The sequence below is a fragment of the Ambystoma mexicanum genome, chromosome 2p, assembly GCF_040938575.1.
Source record: "Ambystoma mexicanum isolate Mex_15411 chromosome 2p, UKY_AmexF1_1, whole genome shotgun sequence".
NCBI lineage: Eukaryota > Metazoa > Chordata > Amphibia > Caudata > Ambystomatidae > Ambystoma > Ambystoma mexicanum.
In genome coordinates, this window is record NC_090923.1 from 499,286,805 (window position 1) to 499,305,482 (window position 18,678).

The window sequence follows — 18,678 nt, forward strand, 5'->3', positions numbered from 1 at the left end:
GCACCCCCGAAATACACGTACCCTGCTGAAATCGCGTGTGAAACTTCCCGCGCACCCGAGTAATACACATACCCTGCTGAAATCACATGTGAAACGTCCCGCGCACTCCAGTAATACACGTACCCTGCTGAAATTGCGTGTAAAACTTCCCGCACACCCCAGTAATACACGTCCCCTGCTGAACTAGCGTGTAAAACTTCCGCGCACCTCAGTAATACACGTACCCTGCTGAAATCGCGTGTAAAACTTCCCACGCACCCCAGTAATACACGTACCCCACTCGCACAGGGCCAATCACGTGTAAAACTTCCCACACACCGCAGTAATACACGTACCCTGCTGAAATCGTGTGTGAAACTTCCCGCGCACCCCAGTAATACACGTACCCTGCTGAAATCGCGTGTGAAACTTCCCGCCCACCCTAGTAATACACGTACCTTGCTCGCACAGGGCCAATCGCGTGTGAAACTTCCTGCGCACCCCAGTAATACACGTACCATGCTGAAATCGCATGTGAAACTTCCCACGCACCCCAGTAATACACGTACCCCGCTCGCACAGGGCCAATCGCGTGTGATACTTCCCGCGCACCCCAGTAATACACGTACCCTGCTCGCACAGGGCCAATCGCGTGTGAAACTTCCCGCGCACCCCAGTAATACACGTACCCCCCTCGCACAGGGCCAATCGTGTGTGAAACTTCCCGACACCCCAGTAATACACGTACCCCGCTCGCACAGGGCCAATCGCGTGTGAAACTTCCCGTGATCCCCAGTGATACACGTTCCCCGCTTGCCGTGCTGGTACAGGGTTAGCGCAGCCTTTTGCGCTGGATTGGGGATTTTGATGGCTTTTGCCTGCGCGAGGGGCGTTCTTGGGGGCGTAACTGGCGCTGCTGCAGGGTCGCTGCGCCACTGTGCGCCACGGCTGGTTTTGGTAGCTGGAATCCATGAATACGCTGTGCGTGGAAATGTATTTTAGCGCACGCGGCTCGCTCAGGGATTCGCACGCGCACACTGTGCGCCAGCCGCGTGCGCCACTTGTGCGCTAAATTCTATGAATTACGTGTTCATGAAAATTAATGGAATGTCTTTATCATGGTAAATGTATTGTTTAAAAAAACAATAATTTAACCATTCCTGCAAATAATTATCCAGGTGAGAATTAACCTACAGGTTGAAGTAATACATCCTTCAGCAGAATCAGAAATGTCATCTGTAGGACAATGTGGCCTACAGTCAACTGCACCAATCTTGTAGCATATTTGAATCCTGGCAGGGCCATCCCACACTTTCCTCATTCTGGGTTCGCTAAACTGAATACCATCCATTAGGGAAACAAACACCTGTTGTTAAAGAACTTAGAAGCTAGAGAAAGCTGTTTTGAGTTACTACATGACCATATGATCCTACCTTTCATCATACAATGGCAACTAGCAAGCGTCTTCTACATATATATGCTTAAAAACCACTGGATTGCTCACACAACATATTAAAGAGAAATTTGAAAAGTCTTCAAATGTGTAGATTTTTCGGAAAGCATGCTATGAAGGATGCGACTTTCCATGAAACACTTTCCTGCATATGCAACTGGGATGTATCGTTGGATTGGCATAAATTACAGAGAGCACTGCTCTCATTGGGCCCCATTCATCCCCTTGTGGACTATGCAATTCAAGAGCACCCCCAGTTGATGCAACTTCGCCAGTAATTGGTATCAAAAGAAATCGCAATGCAGCATGAATAAGAAAAGAGGCGATGGCTGTGAGGTTCAGGGTTAAAAACATATTTCAAAAATGAATTACTGTTCTACCCAAATTCTTGCATTTTCAATAATTGCATTAATTTCAATATTTTCTATACATTTTTCTTAGTCTAATCTTTCATTTTACAATGTGATTCTTGTTTGTTTACATTCTGCAAAGCCACCCCAGTTTACAATGTCTTTCTCTCTAAACCATTCCTTTCTGTCCTAAAGCAGTAATCATCTAAGAGGGAGGGGTTAATTATGAAAGCTATTGACCCTTGCAGGGCAAGCACAAGAATATATTTTTTTTAGATTGAAAAAGCCTGTAAAAGCAATTCTGACATTAGAGTGAACATGCTAATCGTCTGCGAGCAGGCCTTCTTCAATTTCATGCATGAAAAACATCACCCAGAGTTGGCATTCGGGTACATCGATTGCCCTTTATAAAAACATGCACTTATTCTATAGGTTAAATTTCTAAATGTCCCTTTTGCGTCGATGCTTGTTTGAGCAGACTGCCTGCCGTCCGTAATAATCCATATTTCATTGTTACTGTGCCACCGTAATTTCAAATTATTTGCGCATTTTTAATTTGGATCACCAAGTTTTGCAGACGTTATTCTTCCAAGTGTGTTTCCCAAATGACAACAAATGTACATTAAAATATAATGTATGTTACAAACCGCACGCTCAGGCCAGATAATTCCCTAGGAAATGAGAACCCCTGAAGAAATCTACCTGAGGTCAATGTATTCATCATGACACCGGCACTCTTCACATGCAGTAGTAGCCTCGTTTCTTTCGCCGACTCTTAAGTGTTTAGAAAGTGTCAAACATATGGGTCTCATGTATGGCCTAGTCCAATAGTTTTTGTCAATGTTTTAGTTATAGTATACTTTGAGTTCTGCTGGTTCCAGAACATTCTCAGATAAACTCCAATACAACAAGATGTTTGTGCCAATGCACATAATAACGAATATTAAAAGAAGACCCCGCACATTTTATATAGAGCTTACCTATGTCTAATACACAGTATAACACACATAATAATAAATCCCTTAAAAAGATCTTGTACATCTTCTAAAAACTGCTTTTACGAGTTCGCAGACATCCTAGATACAATTGATTTTGTTATGATTCATAAATGATGACCTTTCGTTCATACAGGACCTGACTGCATCAGGGACATCATTTCACCAAAATACCAGGGGTAGCGGACGTGACATCATACGACCCTTGACCCCCTGATGACATCACCTGAAGTGATGTCATTTGACCCCACCCTGAAGTGATAGTGCAGGAAGCGATGGAACACAACCTTTCACCCGTTGACAAAACAGGAAGTGGCATCACTTATGATATGATATGATATGATATGATGATATGATATGGCATTTATAATAGCATTGTACACTAGGAAAAATATGGTTACGCTATCACTATAATGTGATGTACATTTCATACAAGAATGGATCGCCATATGTATCGTTAAGATCAGTATGTATAGGCCCATATTACCAAATTACTGTGAATCCAAGCAGACGTCCATGACCAAATGATAATGATGTGTTATTATATAGCACTTACGCTTAAGCGCTTTATATAGAAAAAATATACACCCAATATCACCCAACCTGTGTTGGTACTCATTTATCGACCTCAGAAGGATGAAAGGCTGAGTTGAGGCGTTTAAGAACAGACTAAATCAGTGACTCACCCCCTGAAGTGTGCCTGAAATAAACCTTTAATGAGTCTAGCAATTAGTGTATAGAATTCCAGAAAGACACATTATTTGGTATTCCTATTCTTTCTTATTTAGGGCCACTGCAGAAGTAAAGAGCCACATGGTGCTGGCCACAGCCCAGGAGCTTGCAAATGTAAAAAAAAAGAAAAATAAATTATATTTTTTCTTTTTTTTTAGAGGTCGCAAGGGAGACCACAGAGGTCGCAAGAGAGACCTCAGAGGTTGCAGTTGCGACCTCTGGCGACCCCTAAATGACGTCCCTGGACTGCATATTTAATCAAATAAAACCTGAGCCCCATACTTCTACGATCAGTACATTTGGGACAGATCAGGATGACCTGCAATAGGTCCTCCTCATCACCAGACCCACTGGCACAACTCTTGTTTCCCCAAACCATTTAATTCGACCCTTCAGCGGCAACACATTCAACCGGATCTTTAGGCAGATCCTGCATTGTGGGGCAAGCTAAGTGCTCACATAACGCGGCTACCGTCATCAACTGTGACATCATGTTCAAACGGTGCTGCCCTGGCTCTGAGTGCAGGCCTTAAGAAAACAATGGTGAAAGCAAGAGATGTCACCAAAACCCCATGTATTCAACAGAGTTGAAGCATGCTTAAACAAAGGAAACTTGTCATAAATCGTTGAGGAGACCATTTCTGCAACTGCGGCACAGAAGCAAAGCCTTTGAAGTGAGCTGGAGCTTCATTAGAAAGCCTGGTCTAGAGTTCCATCAATGGCTGCAGCATAGACTTTGGTATCAAATTTAAAGGAAGCTTACAGGCGATGCAAAGGGGTAAGTACTGCACTAGACCTGGTTGCACTGACTGTGGTGGGTGACCCTCCCAAGTGTGTTGCCCCTTTAAGGGAATGTCCCTCCCCTGTGTATTGCCCTTTTTAACAGACTGCGTCATGGCCCAAGCTAATGAAAGGACCCTCTGCAGACACGTGCACCAGAACGGCTGCAGACTCCCAAAGAGGAACGACTGATGGCCCTATTCTCACCCAGGTGTTAAGTACCGAAAAGGACGTCGGTACTTGAGACCTATTCTGAAGGTGGCGCATTGCTCCAAAGGTGGAAGGAATGCGCTACTTTCGGAATACATGTGGCGGTTGCTGGGATGGGTTGGAAACAAACCTAGCAACTGCCACATTCGTAAACTGGCTTTTTGGAAGCCTATTCTTGTGGCACTCCACCAGTTTAATATGTGCGCTAAACTAGCGCACATATACGGTACCCTTTTGGTGCCGTTAAACTGGAGGAGTGCCACAAGAAGCCTTGTTTGGTGTAAATGAAAGTGTTCATATACACCATACAGATGAATATGAGCACTTTCCGATACACCAAAGTAAGCTGCTTCAATATCCTGCAATGTTGAAGCTGCTCCCTTTGGTGTATAGGAACGTGTTCATCTGTGTTCTCAGCAGCATTTTTGTAAAATAATGAATATGTCGTTATTTTACAAAAATGCTGCCAAGATTGGATTGCGCCCATTAGAACTAAAAAACAGGCGCAATCCACACAGAGCACTGTTGTGCTCTACGAGAATGCCCAGGCCCACTTGAGAATACTAGTGGAGCCTGGGCGTCCTCTTTTTGCACAGTGAATCGTGCTGTTTAGCACCTTCACTGCGCCAAGTTGAGAATAGGGGCCTGAGTCCTTTTATATAGGCCTGCAAGCCTAGTCATGGAAGCACAGGCCTGCATGCCCTCATGCCGTGGGTCCCTCGTGCCCGTACCAAATGGTCAGGGGCATGGCTCGCTCTGCCTCCACTCCAGATGGTGCTGGTGTCCCATAGCACCATGGGGCCTGCAGGATGTCCATAGCAGACCCCCTGTAACATTGGCGATGAAGGAGTGGAACCCCCACAATGTCCCTCGCTCCATTCTGTCCCTCATTTCTTTTCTTCGGCATGGGAGGAAGGAAGAGGGAGAAAGCAGGAGGAGCGGCAGTCCAGTAGAGAATCAGGGATGCCCTGGCACGCTTCGCCCCAGCCGTGGCCCTCATTCATGAGGGAGCTTGTGCGGCTGGGCTCGGAGCGTGTTCACCCCCCCTGAAACATCCACAGCTCCCCCCTGCAGCATCTGCTGCGATGAGGGGAGAAGTAATGGAGCGGTCGCATCCGCATGTAATGAAGAACCTACCGTCTGGGGAGAGAGTTTGCTGCCTCAAGGGAAAGAGAAGGGGCGGCCTCTGCCACGCTCTGGAGGAATAGTCCTGCCGGTGGTTCCTTCCTGGCTGCGGCCCACTTTGAAGAGGGTGCTTGTGCGGCCCGGGGGGAGAGCCAGCCTATAACCCCTGCAGTGACTGCTGCCAGAAGAGAAAGGAACTGTGGCCCTCCATGGAGTGCCATCAGCCCCCAAGAAGGAAGGAAAGCAGCATCACCTCCAAGAACAGGAGGTGAGTGCTCCCCGTAAGTGGCAGCACGATCCTGCGTTGTGCACCAAGAACAGGAGGTGAGTGCCCCTGTAAACGGCGGCACCATCCTGTCTTGTGAACCAAGAACAGGAGGTGAGTGCCCCCTTAAGCATCGCCGGAGCCCACTGAGATCCCTGGCCCTGTGGTGGTGAACTGAATCTCCGGGATCAGAGCTGTCAAAAAATAAATAATGATGAAGAATAGGTCATCCACACCAGAGCCCCCACCGAGATTACCGGCCGACCAGGTGGTGAAGAGTAAAGAGCTGCGTATCGGAGCAATGGATACATGCAAAGTGCCCTCAGAGATCCTGGGCTGTCAAGGCGGTAGAAAGTGATGTGTTCCCTGTTGGAGCGAAACATAAATCCCGACACTTCATGCAGGCATTTGATTTGCTCCATGTCGGAGTGCATGTAAAAAAGGAAATAAGGCCTTTTGCAAAGCCCAGCTGCATAGGGCAGTGAGCTAAATAAGAGGGCAGTGGCTGCCAACACCCCACCACTAGTGTCACCCTACCAGGGTGTGCCCTACTGCTGGCAGTACCAGACCAACAACATCCTGCCTGGGGCAGTGAAGATGCTGGCGGTGCTGTGCCAATGACCCCTGCCAGAGGAGGGATGAGACAGGGTATTTGTGTGCCTGTGCAGTGGAGCAGTGAGAACTGCACCAAGAAACCGATGTGGCTCCTGCCCAGAAGAGGGAGTAGAGGGACTATACCGCCGCACCTGACACCATGCCACTAATGCCCCTGCCCAACATACCATCCAAGAACCCAGCCGCTAGAGGCCCTGACGGCCTGCAACCAAAGTCACCCTGCCGACCATGACTCTGCTGTGGTTGCAATACCAACAGTGGGCCGTAGCTCTGCTGGGAAATCTGGGCAATCGGCGGTGAGCATCTAAGTGTTCCGGTGTTAGGCAGAATCACCAGCAGTACCCTTTGGGACCACTACAGGCAATTAGGACTACAAGTGTATGCACAATTTCACCTTTGGTACAAGTCTGTACTACACAGTAAAGTGGTAGCGATGGCTGAGCAGCCAGACTTATCTCAAGAGTGAGCAGTAGAACAAGTTACACAAAGGACCAACCAATACAGTGATTCAAGTAAACACTTACTCAAGGTTTCTTGGTAAAAGAATATACATGTAATTACTCAGTCAGTTAGAAAACATTACAGTAGCATTAGCAGCTCAATATCACACACTAATAAACCACAAAAATACACCAGGTAACTAAATGAACAAATTTAGCTCCAAATGAAGTGGGAGCAAAATGGCACTTCAGATACTTAATAAAGGGGTAAATAGACAAGGTTATAAGAATAGACAGCCCAAATACATTCATTGGCAGGGCAAAGGGTTTCAGTTAAATACAAACAGCAATTCTTTTCAGTAGGCCTGGGCCAAAGTCAATGGTTCAGAGTCTTTTGTATAGGATAGCACAGTTCTGGTATATAACGGTTAAGTCTTTGCCACAGAGATTAGAAGAATTTGGGTAGGCGAAAAGTTTGACGAATGTTAAGGGAAGGGCAAGCCTTTGGGGTTGAGGAAAGTTTCACGCACTTTCTCGATGGCTGAAAAGATTTCCAGACCGCGTTTGCACAGTACCTTGTTAATGAAGAAAGCTGTAGCTGAGGCAGTTGTTCCTGGCAGTTCAGGCAGATCTCGCTGTTCCTGAGCCTCAGTCGTGGGGACAAGAAGGATGATGTCGGGAAGTTCCTGCACTGCCCAGGGATGAGGCCAAAAGCTTTAGCAAGATGTTGGTTTAAGGTGTGAGTGCCTTAAGGTCCACGAGCTGGTTTCCTTCCCTCTGGCTTTCCGGTTTTCAACAGCACTGTGATGAAAATTCGACCAGATTGGGACAGTGTTCAGGTGGCTTGCGAGTTGGTTGTTCCCACCAAACTCAAGGGAAGAAGTTAACCTTGAAGGGCTTCTCTGTTGATGGAGTATCAGGCCATTCGGACCGGCAGCAGGGCTTCACTGGTTGTCCAGGAGTTGCAGCAGTCCTCTTCCTTCAGCTTGTTTTCGGTTCTTTCGTTCCAGTGGTCGACTCTGCTTTCCAAGTCCTAGAGACCTGATTTTAAACAGTTTTCCCCCATTCATTCTAGCCTGGCTGTCACTCACACAGCTGGGTGGCTGTCCTTGCTGGACAGCTAGCTGGCCAATCACGCCAGAGTGCATTTAGGTCTCCTAGGACAATAAGCACAAGGAGTTTCGGGCACCTCCCTCACATCCTGTCCACCCCAGACACTCAGGTGCCAGAGGAGGGCTTCAGCACTGAAGCTGCCAAAGGCCAATGAACAAAGGGACCAAACCTGGTTTGGCGCGCAGAGACAAACACAAGACAGACCTTTCCTAAAGGAAATGGCGAAAAAAAGATGACCAGAGTCTGTTTTTACAAATAAGTCTTGGGCGCCATATCGAAAAACATGGCTGACCCGATTTTTAGCTACCTTTGTTGGCGGTCGGGAAAAATCATGGTAGTTTGATCTAAACAAATGCCACCAGCCATTTAAAGTAGGAAAGGGTAACATTTTACTGTTACATGAGTATATTTACTCAGGGGAAGCTAAGCAGCCCCTCCACCACTATATAGGAAGATAGTGTGTGCTGGGTAAGTACATTTAAAGAGACTAGCAAAGCCAATTTAACTTTACATTCTCTGGGAGATGGTAGTCAGTCCCAGAGAAGCTGTTTAAACCTTGGGAAATCTGAAAGACAATCCTGTGCCTGTGCCCTGAAGGTACCGTGTGACACACAGAAAACGATGATGCCTATGGAGTTGTTTTAAAACTCCATAACCAAAGAACACAAAAGTAAAACACATTGAAAATGAAAAGTTCAAAGCCCCAAAATATAGCAAAAGAGCTGGAGGGCTCGAAGGTAGAGGGAATGTAGCACTTGTGTGAGAAATCTCCCTAACATCCGGTATACGGGCTGAGCAGAGGTAAACCCTGGTGAGAACCCGGGCCATAGATGTGGTGTAACATGAGGGACTCCCGCAAATGGGAGTGAACATTTTGGGATGATGCCTGCTCTCAGTGAGACATGCTCCCTGCTCTTGGTGAAACAATGGGCCGGTTGACACCCTGCTGTGCTGAAACCCCTGCCGCTGTGCCACTTACACTGTATGTCTGTTGCTCTGCTGCACCAGAAATCAAAAGCAAAGAAAATGAACAACACAGATGCCTGTGTACGGGTGCACAATAAACATATTGGCCCCTGCAGATCCCAGGCAGCACAGTGGTGAACTGTGATAAGTCTGATGTTGGAGCAAGAAGGTGGTGGCCCCCTGCAGATGCTAGGGCGGTGGTAAAGTAACTGAGACTCGGGTCCATGAAGCCTCAAACCAGGAAAGGGCTGCCAAACAGGACAGTAATCCGGGCCAACGCAATGCCAGGTGTCCTGCTGACTGCACCAATAAGCCATGCCATTTAACAGGATGGTGGCACTGAAACATAAGAAATCTGTAGGTGGGGGACTGCAGAACAGAAATAATGACGCTGCACAAGATCAAAGGTGTCCCTCCTATAGTCAGTACGCCATAGACCAGTAAGTGCAAATCGAATGGAGATGTGCCACCTTGAGAGCCCCCATGGCTGACTCGGTGCCGAGTTCCCTCCCACAGCCTTGTGAGCCTCGCACCTGTACAGTGTACTATGCAAATGTGCAAGTCAGTGGTACCGAAATGAAGGAAATGGCAAGGACCAGACAGCCTGTCACCAGTGTTGCCCTGCACAGCAAGCACAGGGGCTGCTCGTTTTGCTGCTAGTGTGGGTTTGTAATGCTGGCAGCGCAATGCCAATGGCTCCTGCCTGGGGGAGCTGTACAAAGACAAACACAAGACCCTGCCAACAGTGACACCCTGCCGCCAGTGTCACACTAACACTGATGAGCGTCCCCTGCTACTGGTGGCTTCTGGCACATACTCATGCCTGTGGGAGGGAACCAAGCAGCAAGTGGCCTGCTAGCCCTGACATTGGTGTGTGCCCTGCCAGGCCCGCCATCCATGGACCGGGCTGATGTGACCCTGGATAAGGTCACTGCAAATCCTGAGCTAGGACATCACTCACACCGTCAGCATCGGTGACTCCTGCCTGGGGGGAGGATAGAGAGTGGCCTCGACACCAGGTCACACACTGTCCTTCGTGTCCGGCCAATGCAGACCTCAAGCTCACTGCCCAGAAGAAGAGCTAGGAGCAAGAGAGGGTTGCAGCTCCTCAAGAGTGCTTGTGTGCCCTCCTGTGCCCCTGTAACATGGTGAAACTCCTGATTATGGGGGGCATGGCCAAGAAAGGAGGGGTGAGTGATATGCTTTCACAGGTGTTCTCTGCATGGTGCCAGCCATTCAATGGTTTCAGTTGCCACACCCCAGGTTAATAAAGGGTTTTGAAACATGTGAGTGAACTGCCAACATTCTACCGGCAGTTCGCCAACCGCAACTGTCACCCACACGTTATGTGTAGAGTATGTTAACATATGTAGTATGTCTATGACCATGTGAGCCCCATGTGAGTAGCCGTGGCATATCCTATTTGTTGTTGTTCCTATGATTCGGAAGTAGCCCACATAATGTTGTTCGTAATGGGGCAAGGGGATTATTTTGGTTTTTAGTAACATTTGTTTGTTCGTTATAGGAAAGGAGGAGTGTGGTGGGTGGCCCTCCCAAGTGTGTTGCCCCTTTAAGGGAATGTGTTCCTCCCCTGTGTATTTCCCTTTTAACATGGCTTTGTCATGGCCCAAGCTAATAAAAGGAGCCCCTGCAGGCACGACTGGTCCGTTTCTCATTTAAGTAGGCCTACACGTGGAAGCACAGGCCTGCATGCTCTTATGCCGTGGGATTCTCATGCCAGTACTGTGGCAGAGGTCCGCATGGTCAGGGGCATGGCTCGCTCTGCCTCCACTCCAGATGGTGCTGGTGTCCCATAACACCATGGGACCTGTTGGATGTCCAGAGCAGGCCCCAACCCCCGGAGGCACTGAGCCTCCAGTCTGCTGATGTCTGTAGCACCATGGGGCCTGCTGGATGTCCATAGCAGGCCCCCTGTAACACTGACTGGTATGGGTTCTGCCAGAGTAGGTGAAGATGGTGGTCATTGGTGTGAGGCTTGCCGCCACTTACGATAAAATGCAGTTTGACAACTCTAGTTGATGTCAAGTCTGAGTTGTAGAGCAGAGACAATAAAGAGCACATGGCCTACATGTATTCATGTTAAGGTGTACACAAATATTTGATAGGACAAACCAGCATCCAGGGATGTCATTTAAGGGTCGCCAGAGGTCGCAATTGCGACCTCTGAGGTCTCCCTTGCGACCTCTAAAAAATAAAATTAAAAAATAAAACGTTTTTTTTTTGTATTTTTATTTTGTATTGCAAGCTCCTGGGCTGTGGCCAGCACCATGTGGCTCTTTACTTCTGGAGTGGCTGGCTTTCTTGTTCAGGTACCTTAAAAAAAAGAAGAAAAATAAGAGCAGCCGTGCCACAAGTCTAACACTTTCAGCACTGACCCTAAATAAGAAAGAATAGGAATACCAAATAATATGTCTTTCTGGAATTCTATACAATAATTGCTAGACTCATTAAAGGTTTATTTCAGGCACACTTCAGGGGTTGAGTCACTGATTTAGTCTGTTCTTAAACGCCTCAACTCAGCCTTTCATCCTTCTGAGGTCGATAAATGAATACCAACACAAGTTGGGTGATATTGGGTGTATATTTTTTCTATATAAAGCGCTTAAGCGTAAGTGCTATATAATAACACATCATTATCATTTGGTCATGGACTTCTTCTTGCATTCACAGTAATTTGGTAATATGGACCTATACACAGTGATCTTAACGATACATATGGCGATCCATTCTTGTATGAAATGTACATATTACAGTGATTTCGTAACCATATTTTTTGTAGTGCACACTGCTATGTGATGCCACTTCCTGTTTCGTCAACGGGTGAAAAAGTGTGTTCCATCGCTTCCCACGATATCACTTCGGGGTGGGATCAAATGACATCACTTCATGTGATGTCATCACGGGGTCAAGAGTCGTGTGATGCCACTTCCTCTACCCCTGGCATTTTGGTGAAATGACGTCCCTGCCTGCATCAGCTGTTTGTTGCTGTTCAGTGTAAGGGAGTACAGGAATAACATTAGCATTTGTATTTGGACCAATCCCCTGAGAAGCGCTTCCGCTTCCGGGGTCATCAGCTGCCAAGTCACTACCTGTCGGGATTGCGGTCAGTGGCTATTTTACTACTTGACAGCTAGAGAAGTATAACCAGACACTTTTTAATTCATTATTATCCTCGAGTTCGACTAGTCTCACTTTGCGTTCGTGCTGTAGCACTGCTTGTGACTCGCTTGAGACTTTTTTTTAACTGTTTTTCCATCGCACTGCAGTATGGTCTCTCGTGGTCTTTCACCAAGGTTAACCCGAGTCATTCGCAGTGGGGGGCTTGGGGGTCCCACTCTGTGTGCCCCTAGAGCTGGTCAGGCGTAACACCCACCCCCTCTGTGCCCCTGCCTCTAAGATTGCAGACCTCGTGACTGTCTGCAAATCAACTTCACGAGCGCATGACGGGTATGTGTGTCATTACATCTTGGAACTCCTATAGCTATTTTAAACTTCAACTTTGATTGCTAAGAACCTGTGCGAAACTTTTATGAGCATAAGCAGACCATGAACTTTTGATAGAATATTTTTGATTATTTTAGCAATGTTTAGGTATTTATCTGAACCTTTTTAAACTGGTAGATTTTATTATTGGATATCCCGGTTACATGCACGTGTGTTGTAAAGTGGCTTAGCTGTTAACGTTGCTGGAGCATGTTGAAAATGTTATATATTTACTCACTGATTTTTTAAATTTGCAGCTGGAACCGTGGACATTTCTGGTGTTAGATTACTGTGGGCCGTCATCTATATTTGGCAGTGTCAAAACGGAATGGCCAAGCTTTTTGACCCAATTGATCGGGCTAATGTAATGATAAAAGAAATCGCTAAACTTGTACATGAGATAGAGCCTGATGATCTAGCTATTAAAGACCCTAGCGCTGAGTATGCTAACCCGAATGGAGGTAGACGTCTGGTTCATATGGCATGGAATTATGTAGTGCTAGAAAATGCACTTTGTGATAGTATTGACACCTCGCCCATTGAAAAAAGACAAATACCTACCCCGCCGCCCGCCATGGTAAAAAAACACTAACTCAAGTTGAGGTGCGGGAGACAGCAAAGAATGTTTTAACAGCAACTAATGTCCCCTTGCCCCATTGCTAGCGGTAGGTACCATGTTACCAGCAGGGTATGAGGTGCCAAACCCCCTGGGCAAAGAGAGTATAAAAGTTATGCCATACCTGTGGAATGTAATGTATTTACCAGTGTTGAAGAACCTGCAGATTGTATCTCTGACTGTGGTGTTGTTAACCCGTAGTCCAAAGTTAGAAGTAGCAGTGAATGAACCCTAGTGACATCAACAGTCCCGTCGACCAATCGATTATCCCCCCTCCTTTAGACGGGAACGCCAAGTGGGACCCGGACAAAGCCTTCATTTCCCGAAAGGTGAGAGGTGTGAAGGGCAAGGGGAAGGTTGGGAGAATGGCCGATATTTGTGGGAAGCAAAATACTGTAGGGACCTGTCCCCCAATAGGTCACGGAATACATCAAGGTATACGGGAGGGGTACAGGGGAACCTAATTTTAATTAAGGCATCTCTGAGATGAATTGGAACGCAGATGATCTGGGAAATTCGTTTGGCGAAGAATGGGATAGTCCCTACAAGTGGGACAATTGTTGCCCCTAGCTGCACTTGCAACTGTGTAGAGACTGCGGATATGGCTGGAAGTGTGGGTCAGTTAATTCGGCCCTACATATGGTCAAAAAGGAGCTGGAAGCTCTCAAGTTTTCAATAGGGGTTATGGAGTAGGAATTAAGTGCATTCATAGACAGGGACCGGCTGTCTGCAAAGGAGGGAGGAAATAAGGCTGGGGTTGGGGCCGCTGCGGCCTTGGTGTTAGCCTACCCTGCTAGTGGTGTCCTTGTCAACTGCCCCCACGTGGGTGGGCATCATCAAATGGAATGGCTTCAAGGTGAGGGTCTGAAAGTAAATACTTATCCTCCCCAGTCCAGAAGACCTGCAGTACTCTGCACTGTAACTCTAATTTTATTTCTGACAAAAGTACCTAGAGATCTCAGCAAGTATAAAGAATCTAAGGAAGGTTTGATTAACAAGGTATGTCATTGGCTAAGGTGGAAGAGGGGTTGTTTATCAATCATCAGCGATGATATATCTCAGTGTATGCTCTTGTCTCATACTCCAACAAGAGATTTTATCAGAGTGGATTTTAAAATCTACTCGTAGAGGGGCTCTTGGCCATAGAGCAGCAGTCAATGCCCCCTAGTACTCTGGAAATAAGTTTCCACCTGAACCCTCCCCACTTGTTGCCAATTCCTTGCTGGTGAAAGCACCCAGGTCCAACGTGGGTGTGTCTGGTGCCAGGCGCGCATGCTTAGCTGCGTCTACGACACCAGGCCCCCTCACTGCCTCTCTCCAAACTAAACCTAGAGGGGAATTTATACTGAGTTACAATGTTCCATATAAATCAACTATTGCGGATACACTGCATGCCATAATGATAGTTCAGCCGGTTAGAGTACCAAAAGTGCTGAGTAATGTGGATGGGGGGGACACAGCCTCTAGGGATTTGATTGCTGAGGATGAGTTAAATTCCTCAGTGACGGGAAGAATTGATTGACATGAGATTGTCCGGTCTGCATGCCCCTCGATCCCCACCAACAAAATTGTTCAGGACCTCCCCAATTTTCTTAAATGTGCTACTGATTCGAGTGTTTCTCCTCGAGTTCTATGATTGATAACCTGAAATATTGCTGGGTCCCAAAAATACATGGATGACTTGGCCTGGTTAGAACTGGTATGCTCACACAACATAGTCACTATCACAGAAAACAGGTCCTCAGTGCCCCACAATATTCAAGGGTATGCCATTGTCTTTGTTCCAGCAAATAATAGCGATGGCCTTATTCTTTGGCTCAGTGTAAATGTATTCACATGGATAAGTATGAGTCTGACTGACTCAGTAGACTATATGGAAGCTCACTTGAAAATACTAATTTGGCTCTCACTGTGGCGGGTAGCATCACTCCAGCAGGGTCCTGGCAGGAGGACAAAGTCCTTTTGGTAGTATTCAAAAAGGACATCGAAGAGGCTCTCATGTCCCAAACAACTGGGAAAAGCACCGGGCCCTGATATGGTCCCCAATGATTGGTACAGACAGGAAATGGTCACATTGATAACTTATTTGTTAAAACATTTTAACCATCTGTTATCGGCCAACATAGTACACCAATTGTGGACCCAGGCCATCCTGTTCCCCCTATTCATGAAGGGAGAAAGGGGATGTACTTCCAGCTACAGACCCATCTCCTTTCTTGATGCGGGGGGAAGCTATTTTGCACATGCTGTGCTGGGTCACTTGAAAGAATGGATTCTTGAACCAGCGGTTTTGAACCATATCCAGGCCGGTTTTCAGCGCAATGTTAGCACTATTGATCAAGTCATAAGACTTTACTTGATCTTCGAGAAATGTATCCCATTGAAGAACATGAATATTTATGCAATATTCATCGATCTCAAAACTGCCATTGATAGTGTCCCCAAGGCCAGAATGAAGAATGTGGCAGGTAGTGAAGAACATGGGTATCCCACCTGGTATCCTGAGAGTGTTCCATTTCCTGTATAGCAATAATGAGGCCGTAATTAGATGTGCTCTGGATGGCCACACAATGGGTAAAATCAAAATCGATGTAGGAGTTAGGCAAGGCTGTGTCCTTGGGCCTAGTAAGTTTTGTCTGTTCATTAGTTGGGTCATTGATTCACTTTTGGCAGTCTACTGATGGCAAGTCTATCACAAGTGAGAGAACCCTGATTCATGTGATGTCACTTCCGCTACCCCTGGCATTTTGGTGAAATGACGTTCCTGCTTGTTGTGATCTTAACTTGTTGATTGCTTATGTGAAAATTCTTGTATACAACTTTTATGATCTGTTGGATCGAAATAGTTATATGAAATTAAATGAATATGTGTTCATACAAGGTGGTTAACAACACAGCAAGCAATTGAATGAATGGTAGAGATATTGAGGGAAGATATGAGATTGTGCATATTTTTATTTAGCATTGAGGAGGGCATTTCTATCACAAATGGCCAGTTCCATGAAGAAGGCAGCTTGTTAGACCAGAAAAGCAACGTTATAGTCAAATGTTATGTATAATATGTTGACCAGAAGCCATTCGCATCATGTGACAAACATCGCAATCCTAGAATCGTCAATGTAACCAAAGGGCATCCATTTTGTGAAAAGTCAGCCATTTGCTTTTTTGTTTTCTGTCAAAACGATTTGCAAATGTATTCTATGTTTTAGACTCGAACACCGTGCGAGGCCACGGCTTGAATGCTGAAATACTAACACAGACAGGAATGTCAAACTGTGCAGAAATACATTGTTTTTCTCTCTCACTAAGTCCTTGAAGTAGAGCAGAAGCCGCATCTAATCAGTAGTCTAGGTGCCGGTTTGTCTTGCAAGTGCTGTTGTAAAAGGCAGTTAAACATGAATTATATTCTCCTAGCGGTGCTCCTTCGCGGAGAGTGGCATATTCTGCTTTAGAACTATCTGACCTTAGCTCATGAGCCGAAACACACATATAACATAGTAAGGAATGTTTCCCTGCTAAGAACACAATATCCTTGCCGAGCCAGAGCTCCATGTTCCTCATAACAGAAAGCTGACTCTGCTGCCTTTGCTAAAATAACTATGTTTAGGCTGAATGAAGACTTGTCATAATTGTCAGAATTGTCAATCACATAACCCTAGCCTGTATGACATGTATGAAGGCGGGTCAAATTGCTTTAGCAAATGATATGTCTAATGTATATATATTGCTGCTTGAGCACTGTTCGCGGTCTCTCGCATCTCACGGTGTTTGGGAACACACGTCGTGAGGCGGTGAGACCCAGTCGGCCGACTGAGAATACTTTGAAATATACTAGACATGTTTGGAAAATGAACCTCACGCCTGACATGTCATTTTAGTATATGGGTATTGTGCCTTAGTTTCCATATGCAGTCTTTATGGCCTAGCAAATATGGCGCCTGAATAGGGACCTTCCCACTAATGCTCCATCGTATAGGTTGAAATTGAAGGAAGGCAAAAATGAGTCGAGGACGAAGCCATCGAACCGGGATCGGAATGTGTTCAGGGCGCTCCTGTAGAAATGATGAGAGACTCCTCTGCAGATCTGCACACAGCTTATCCCTGATCGACGAGCAGCGCCCGGAGAGCATCAAAGCGAGGGTCCTGGAACGAGGCAGATTGAGCCAGACACGCAGTCACGATGATTCTTGGTTGTGTCTGTATACGGGCGAATTGCGTCCTGAGTGACAAATTGGTTTATCAGGTGAGTTGAGCCCCGATTCTTAAACATCCTGATATTGGCAGAGAGTTGCACTTGCAAGCTTAAACACCCAGGGTAAGAAAAGGGTAAGAATTAACCATGCTTGGGGAATTGTCTCCCTGTTTAGTGAGTTTCTTTCACTGCGGTAGACAATCTTTGGAAACTGGCCAGGTTGCGCCACCCGAAGGGTCACTGGCACATGAAATGTATATCAAGTATGGTATAGAGGCAATAGTGTTTAATGCGATTTGTCATAGTCAGACCAGACGTGTATCAGATCTTCAGTGGCCTAATAATGGGAACTTTGAATTAGCACGTATAGAACACCTACAATCTGTATTGCTATGCAAAAAGGCCCGACCTGCAGCGTTTGATGTTGTAAGAGACGGGAGGAAGGAAGCTAATCTCTGTTTGAGAAGTTGGGAGAAACACGCGTGCAGACATAAAACAAATGTAGAGAAAGCGCTAGAGCATGATCAGCATCAGCAGACAGAAGCCATTAGAAACATGGACAGAGCTTTCCAATTAGATGTACAGGAAGTATATCCCCAGCAAGATTTGCATATATCAGATGAACTAATAAACAAAATATTAAAGGAGCGAAGAAATGAACATCAAAGCACTGACCCAGTTGCACCTCATCCTTATGTACCTCCCATTCCCGTTATTCCATCTGCACCTGCAGTAAGCAGTTCCTCTCCCTCTGTGCCTGTGACATAATTTCCTCCACTGCCTCCAGAGCATGAGTTAGCCGCTTTAGCAGGCAGTTCTACAGAGATGCGGCCTGCGCAAGGAAGCATTAGACAGACTCGTAGCTTGATTAGCAAAATAAGGAAACAAGTACTGAAAGAATGGGCCAAAACGTATATTGATGTTGACAATGAAGTGGCTGTGCAAAGTTCCATATCTGATCATAGAGGCCTTGGTGAAAAGCAGGTATTGTTAGAATGCATGGGGAATTATCTTGTGAAAATATGGAGTGATTTGACTGATACAGTGGTACAGCAAGAGCTGCGTGATTTGGTTGTTCTTTGGAATTTGTGAGATAATGCGACGAAAGTACGAGAACACGTAGGCCGAATATTTGTGTTTAAGCTAGAACTTGATCGATGGCATAAAGAATTATTGAAAAAAGATAAACCGCATATGTCGTAAGTCCTGCAACGGTTTTTACCACCGTTGAAACCTGTTAGTGAAGAGATGCGAATTTGTACATAAAATGGGCTTAGATGGATTACGGATGCCGCCATTTCCCCAATTCAAGTGCATGATACGTTTAGTCAGTATACACCAGA